The sequence below is a fragment of the Lactuca sativa genome, chromosome 1, assembly GCF_002870075.4.
Source record: "Lactuca sativa cultivar Salinas chromosome 1, Lsat_Salinas_v11, whole genome shotgun sequence".
NCBI classification, from domain to species: domain Eukaryota; kingdom Viridiplantae; phylum Streptophyta; class Magnoliopsida; order Asterales; family Asteraceae; genus Lactuca; species Lactuca sativa.
This window is the reverse complement of record NC_056623.2, coordinates 45452907-45461304: the sequence shown is the minus strand read 5'-3', so window position 1 is coordinate 45461304 and position 8398 is coordinate 45452907.

Genomic DNA, 8398 nt, shown 5'->3' with positions numbered 1-8398 from the left:
CAGCATGTCGACGAACAACTTTTTATCAGCAGCAGTGTTCTGATCGCACCTTTGTATAATCTCCAATATATGCTCGAGACAGGACGTCGAGAAAAGGTGTTTGTCAAAAAGAGCGAACATGCACTTTTGACCTTCGCCCCTGAGAAACATTATTGTGTGATACTTGGAATCAATCTTCCCCTTGATCATGGAATTAACATTGCCAGCTCTGCCCATCGGTTTGATCGTTGGTCGCTTGTGTATGGCAGATGCAATTTCCTGGTCCATCTTTGCTACCTCATGTATGTAGAAAACAAGCATACGCTTGACATGATCAATAATTGGCTGATACTCCTCCGGATTTGACAAAAGGATGTTGTTGAGGAGAATCCAGTCATGGGGGTTGAGGTTCGGTAGATCAGCAAGGGAAAAGTGGTGAACAGTGCCTTCGGTTCCTCTAGTCACCCTGAACTTGACATTTATGAATTTCCCTGCTGAATATGGTTTCATCACCTTGACGGTGGTTATCTTCTTTGAACTCCATGTCTGATATTGTGGCTGAGCAAACTCCAAATAAAACTCTAACAGATCCCTATCTACCTTCTGGTCTGGAGATGGAATGTCAACAGTGGAGTTGAAACAATGAAAGACGAATGCCTTTCTAGTGATTGACATATCGAATTGAGCATCCCTGGAGTTGTCAAGGCTGAATGACATTATCGGTTCGAGCCATAGAGCAGCTGGCTCGTCAATCGCACACCTTAGAAGCGATTCTTTAGTCCATTCCGGGAACATGGCCTTTTTCTTTTCAAGGAGCTCTGCCTCCTTTCTCTTCTAATCTAGCTCAACCTTTTCCTTCATGGACATTTCCCCAGTTCGTTTATCTGAAGAATCAACCTTTGGAACAGGCTTCCTGGGAATTTCAACGTAGACATCATCTTCTTCATTGTCGGTATCATCTTCACCGATTTTCTTCTTTTTCTTTTCCTTATTACTGACCGAAGCTTCATTACCCTTCGGTTCAGCAGTTGGCTTAGAGGTAGAAGGAGGAGGTTGATTTGTTTCTTGCTTTTCTTGCTTTAACTCTTTCTCTCCCCATTGTTGCGGTTGGACAACAGTCACCAGAACACCCTCGATATGACTGAGGACGTCTAGTGCCGGTCGGAGCTTTTTTGCCAAATGCCTTCGGGTGGTGATAGTGACAAGGGGATCATGACCTTCAATAAGATGAAGGAGGATGGAGTGAATGTCTGCAGCGGAACTCCTTATTACCTCCCTCTCTGACTTGAGGTCATCAACCTCAGCATGAGCATATCGCAGCTTTTGAGTTTGCAATTTGAGCTGATTTGTGCGTCTAGCAAGCTCATCCATAACACCATTTTCCATAGCTAAGTCCGCTTGAAGTTGAGATAAACGTTCGTTGACATTAGCATGAAACGCTTCATTTTCCTGTTGAATAGCAAGGCGCGCTGCTTCAACCTTTGAGCATTCAGACTGAAGAGTCTGTCGAAGAGTTTCTACAGAAGAAGTAACTGTAGCAGCATTCTTGGCAGCAACAGCCTGCAAAGAGTCTAAAAAGATGTGAGCCTAGGAAGCTAGTTTATCGACTTTTGCGGTCGCATCCTTGCACTCCTTTGTAGAGGCATCAATAGCACGAGAGGCCTGTTGACACTGAGAAGTGGAGGCTTCAATAGCCTTGGCTGCAGCAGTTAAGGAGGCTGAATGTTCTGCAACAACTGATGAGAATAGAGCCTTTAATGCTGCATCTGAATAAGCCCCGGAGGAAGAGGAGGAAAGCAGTTGATCTAGCTTGTCGTTTACTGCTTTGAGATGACATTTGGTGATAGGTTCATCATCATCATCCTCACTCTGGACTCGATAAGGACTGAAGTATGTAGAGTCGAAATCCAAGTCCTCACCGTCCAAAATTGGTGTTGTTTCTGTAGAAGGTGTAGGAGATAAGGGTTTAGAAGAAGGTGGAGGTTTGGTTGTTACAAGAGTTTCGGTTGTTAAAGGAGGTTCGGTTGTAAAGATAGGTTTGGTTACTGGTGGTTTGGGAATGGTGAAGGTAGGTTTTGTAGTTGTGGTAGAGGTTGTATCTGTGAAGATAGGAGTGGGAATAGGTATTGAAGTGAAGGGTTGAGAAGTGGTTGTTTGAGAGATAGGAGGGATAGAAGCAGGAATTGTAACAGGTGGAGGTGAAGGAGGCAAAGAACGAACCAGAATTTCTGGAGTAGGGGAGCGAGGTGGAGTATCCCCTCGACCCAAAGCCTCCTCTTCATCAAAACTGTCGTTCTCAGAGTCTGAAGATGGAACGTTCTTCTGCCTAGGAGGAACATATTCTAAATCCGAACTGCTTGAGGATTGAAGAATAAGTTTCCTAGCAGGCTTCTTCTGCTTTTTAGGTTGAGGTTGAGAAGGAGCAGCTTTATCAGATTTCCTCTTCTTGGGGGTTTTCCCCTTGGATGGTTTTGTTACAGGACCCTCCTTCTGTGATTCAGGTTTCTTGCCCCTTTTAGCTGGTTTATCAGCGTCTCCAATTGAGCGCAACATCGCCGGCGTAAGTTCACGTGAACCAACAGCTTTACGTTTCCTGTACTGCTGAAGTACGTTACTGGCTGCAGAGATACAACCAAACATGGTTTCTGGAATGGAGCCGATGTACGAAAACTTTGTGGGGTTAGTGACGATGATCTTCGTCGTATGAAAGGTGGCGATGGAGGAAAGCAAGGAATCCACCATAATGGGGACACGATTGCGATCCATTTCCCACTTGGTGATAATGGTCCAGAAAAGCCCACATGAAATTTCTGAGTGCTTTGATGAAGAAAGCAGACTTTGAACTAGATGTTGCCAAATTATAGTCCCATAGTCAAGATTGAGCCCGCTGTACAACCCATATAGCACCGTCATAAAGGCTTTGCTAGCACCGTCAGAACCAGCACTCCGCTCAGATAAACCCTTGAATAGAAGAGTGAACAGTCCATTCCATTGAGGAGGAAGGCAAGACTTCTTGAACTTCGTGACGGTAGTTAGGGTTTCAGTACACCCCATCCAATAGAACATAGTAAACAGTTGACCAATAGTAATGGAGTCAGGGTTTACCAGAGACGGATCTTGTGAGAGACCGATTAGGGCACATAATCGACTCTTGGAGATGGAGACTTTCTCATCGTGAAGCTCAAAGTGAACTCGTTCATTGGCCTTGTCGTAGAACGCCGTAGAGTAGACATGGGATAGGAATGACATTGGCACAATTTCAACCTTTGTTAGTGTATCGACAAGTGGAGAGTATTTGAGACACTCAACCACATACAGCATGTATGGCTCATAAACGAAGGGAGTGAGCTCTATGATTAGGTTTTGTTGGGGTTTTATTGTGAGTAGGGGTTGACGAACTGAGGTATCATGAACAGATGAAGAATCTGCCATTGTAGGAGCTTGAGAGTGATGATGAACAGTTGCAGAAAATAGGTGGGTTTCTTGGAGAGGATTTTGAAAGTGATAAAGGTTGATAAAGTCCCGTTCCAATTCCTTTTATACGTACAAGGAAGAGAGAGAAGAATCCGGCTGAAATCTTGGATTATCTCTAAAATCGCGCCTGAATTAATGTGTGAACAGTTGTCATGCCGAAGATGACGCAGGAGAGAGAAAAACGTTTCCCCTTTTTCACGCCTTTTCATAAAATCACCTTTTTCAAATCGCCAAATTGTTTGAATTTCTGCTGAGTCAGCTACCTTTTCATCCTTATCGTTTCACCTGACGACGCTTGAGTTTTTGTGCCTTGATAATCTGTGTAAAACTTAGAGCTTTGGAAAATTAAAAATTTTCGTGCAAAGGGTGTAAAAGATAAAGAAATAAAACAAATATTTTGGGATTATCTGTGATGTCGTTTTTAGACAAACCAATTGATTCTGGGCAAAAATCACTTCCTTCAATCGTCAATAGAGACATTGAAGTGCTTGCTTGGTTTCCCATGAAATAACGATCAAAAACTTGTTGAGAAGTTTTGAAAGGCATCTTTTAAAGGTTAAAGAGGGTGGCTTTCGCTTCAATTCATAATTTTGATACTTAACATAAGATCAAAAAGAGAATGAAGTACTTGTGAGATCGATGAGATCTGTTGAACAAGTAGGTGAGAAATAATTTTATAGTGACGAGAGAGTTTAAGAAATCTCAAAAAAAAATAAACTGGATCTTTTAGGGTTAGAGAAAGCTTGGTGAAAAGCAATCTCATAAAGATCACTTAATAAGAAAAAGAGATTCCATTTGGTAACAAGTAAGATCTTGAATTTTTGAATTCACCGTCAATACATTAGTGGTGTTGCATTTTGGGTTTCACTTAGTACATAGTGGCATGAAACTAAGATCATGAACACAGATTTTGTATAACCATAAACCTCAGTGGTTAAAACTGAGAGTCTTAGGGGTTGTGGTGATGAAACAAAATAGAATGGAGAAAGATGATGGAGATGGTATAAGAAGCGAATGTACCTCTACTTATTAAATAAAAGATGGTCGAAGCAGACAACTCTAAACTCAGTGTGAGTACAGTAAGGTAGCTCATGATTAGAGTGAACTTGATAGCCTGGTTTGGGAAAACATGATTGGTGTAGATCATGTTATTAAGGCTTCACTCAGAATCAGTTAAGGCTTGAGTCAACATACATCAGCATGCTTCTAGGGACACCTAACTAAGGAAAAAGGATTTACCTGCCGGAGATGCGTCATCGAGAATCACACTTAAAAAAAACGTTAGAGATATGGAAAATAGTAAAAACACAGAAAATATTTTTGGATTTTATTGTGAAGAAAAAAAATGAACGAAAGAAAAAAATAATTTTGGGATTTTAGAAATAGAAAGGAAGTAAAAAAAATACATTTGAAACGCCTTAAAAAATAAGGAAGGTCAGAAGAACCGAACCCGAAATAGACCGAACGCTCGGTTCATTTCGGTTCATGGACCAACTTCACCCGAAATAGACCGAACCCAAAATGGACCGAACCCGAAATAGACCGAACGCTCAGTTCATTTCGGTTCATATAGGTTCACTCTATTTCGCTTGTTACCTTTATGGGAGCGAAGGCAATTTCGGTACGGACTCGGCTTGCATCATTCCTAGGCCTTGTAAGATCTTATTGAAGCTTGCTTCAGGTAAAGCCTCTGTGAATATGTCTGCCAGTTGATCAGTTGTTCTAACGAATTGAATTTCGACGTTGCCATCTTCGACGTGATCCATGATGAAATGATATCTCAGTGCGATATGCTTAGTCTTCAAGTGTTGCACTGGATTGTGGCAAATTCTGATTGCGCTTTCAGAGTCACAGTACAAGGGGATTTTCTTCATGTTTAAGCCATAATCCCGGAGTTGACTCTGTATCCATACGACTTGAGATGTACAAGATGTTGCAGCAATGTATTTGGCTTCCGCAGTGGATAGCGACACACAAGTTTGTTTCTTGGATTGCCAACTTACTAATTTTCCATCCAGAAATTGACATCCTCCTGTGGTGCTTTTACGATCTAATCCACAACCACCTAGATCAGCATCTGAAAAGGCTTGCACAAAAAATCCTGAATTGGCTGGATACCATAGACCGAGAGAGGAGGTTCGCTTCAGATAGTGAAAGATGTTCTTTACTGCTTGAAGATGAGGTTCTCGAGGGTTGGCTTGAAATCTAGCACAATAATAAACTGAGAACATTATATCAGGTCTACTTGCTGTAAGATACATTAAAGACCCGATCATCTGTTGATAAAGCATTGTATCAGCTGCTGGTTTCTCCAATGAAGGTGTAAGTTTCGTCCCAAAAGCCATCGATACTTTTACCCTGGAGTCTCCCGGCATTCCAAACTTGGTGAGCAAAGTCTTGGTATATGCTTCCTGATTAATAAAAATGCTTTCGGGTCCCTGTCTAATGTTCAATCCAAGAAAGAAATTAGTAGGACCCATTGAGCTCATCTCAAACTTAGTTTCCATCAACTTTCGGAATTCAGCTGTTAAGCTAGGATTCATGGAGCCTAAGATGATGTCATCAACGTAAATTTGGACAATCATAAGGTGGTTACCTTCTCGCTTACGAAAGAAGGTTGGGTCAACCGAACCTTGTTTGAATTTAGACATCTTTAAGAAACGAGTAAGAGTTTCATACCATGCTCTAGGAGCTTGTTTCAGGCCATAGACAGCTTTGTCAAGGATATAGCAGTGATCTGGATACTTCTCGTTTACAAATCCCGGCGATTGCTCAACATACACGGTTTCTTCAAGTTCACCATTAAGGAAGGCACATTTGACGTCCATTTGATAGACTTCAAAGTTCTTGTGAGCTGCGTACGCTAGACAGATTCGAACAGACTCCAATCTAGCCACTGGTGCGAAGGTTTCTTCATAATCGATTCCCTCTTCTTGACAATATCCTTTGACCACCAGCCCTGCTTTATTACGAATGACATTTCCTTCTTTGTCCATCTTGTTTCGGAATACCCATTTGAGACCTAGAACCGAAGCATACTTTGGTGTTGGAATAAGACGCCATACCTTGTTTCTTTCAAACTCATTTAACTCATCCTGCATGGCTTGAACCCAATCTGAATGATCAAGAGCCGAATTAACAGTCTTTGGCTCGATTTTGGACACGAAAGAATTGAACATGCAGAACTCAACTTTTGAAAATAGAGCAGCTTTCTTAGCTTTAATTTGAGATCGTGTCAACACCTTTTTAGAAGATTCCCCAATGATTTGAGTCTGGGATGATCTTTGGTCCATTTCACAAGAGGAGGAAATTTTGGATCATAGTTGGGATCCAATTCAGCATTGATTTCTTTATCGAATTCAGATAAGTTGTCATCTTCACTAACTGTTTTCTCCCCCTCGAAGAATGATTCCTGTTCAGGACCAGCATTTGTACCTCCTTCATTTGTTGGAGTTTCAGTGAAGGTGGATGTGTTTGTTGAAGAATCCTCCCCCTGGAAAGAAAAACCGTGATCATGACGAGGAGAAGAACCCTCCCCCTCGACAGTAGAATGGTCATCAGAATGTTGGCTTCCAGCTGTATCTTCGGTTCCTTTGGATTGTTTATCAGCCATTTTCTTGGCAGCATCATCTATAACTTGTTTCATATTGTCAACTTTGTTGTCTTTAGCAGTTGACTCTGAGTCGAGTGCTTTCTGTGGTTCATCAAACATGAGCATAAATTGGTCAAAAAGATTTGAGATAGAGACAGTAACCTGACCGCTCATTGGAAATATGTCTTGTGATGCATCTTCGGTTGCCCTTAACTTCTTAACATAACTATCATCAAAAGTGACATAGTATGTTTCTTCAATTTTCTTCGAGCGTTTATTTAGAACTCTATATGCCTTGGAGTTCAGGGAGTAGCCTAAGAAAATTCCTTCATCCGCCTTAGCATCGAACTTGTTGCAATTCTCTTTGGAGTTGAAAATGAAGCACCTGGAACCGAACACATGAAAGAATTTCACGTTTGGTTTTCGGTGGTTCAGAATCTCGTAAGGAGTAATGGAGAATCGTTTATTCAAGTAAGATCGATTCTGAGTATAGCATGCAGCCGCAATAGCATCAGCCCAGAAGTATAATGGCAGGGATGCGAAGCATAACATGGTGCGAGCTGCTTCACACAAGGAACGATTTCTCCTTTCAACAATGCCATTTTGTTGTGGAGTATAGGGGGCTGAGAAATTGTGAGTTATCCCCTTTTCAGCAAGAAAACTTTCAAAATCTTTGTTTTTGAAATCCAAGCCATTATCGCTTCTTATATTACGAACAATCTTCCTGAGTTGTGTTTCTATCTGTTTGATGAATAGCTTGAGATTTGTTACAGCTTCTGATTTTTGCTTGAGAAAGAAAGTCCACGTGAATCTTGAGAAATCGTCTACAATAACCAGAACATATTTGTTCCCACCAATACTTTCGATGGACGATGGACCACATAAATCAATATGTAGTAATTCCAATGGTTCTATTACCTTAGTGTTGATAATAGAGGGATGGCTCTGCCGACTCTGCTTTCCCATTTCACATGCTGCACAAAGATGTTCTTTATCAAATTTCAGAACTGGCAGCCCTCGAACATGATCACCCAAAACTAATTTGTTGATGTCCTTGAAGTTCAAGTGAGATAGCCTCCTGTGCCATAGCCAACTTTCATCGGAGTGAGCCTTTGTGAGCAAACAGATTGCTGGTTTTCCCTTTATCGGATTGAGGTTCAGTGGATACATTTCTCCTTTTCGCTTGGATCTTAAAAGAACGTTGCTCGACTTCTTCTCAACAATTTCTGAGCCTTCGTCGTCAAAAGATACTTTCAACGCGGTACCAACTACCAGCTGTGAGACACTTATGAGATTGTGTTGGAGCCCTTCAACGTATGTGTTGGGTCATAATTATGGGTTTATACTTTGCTT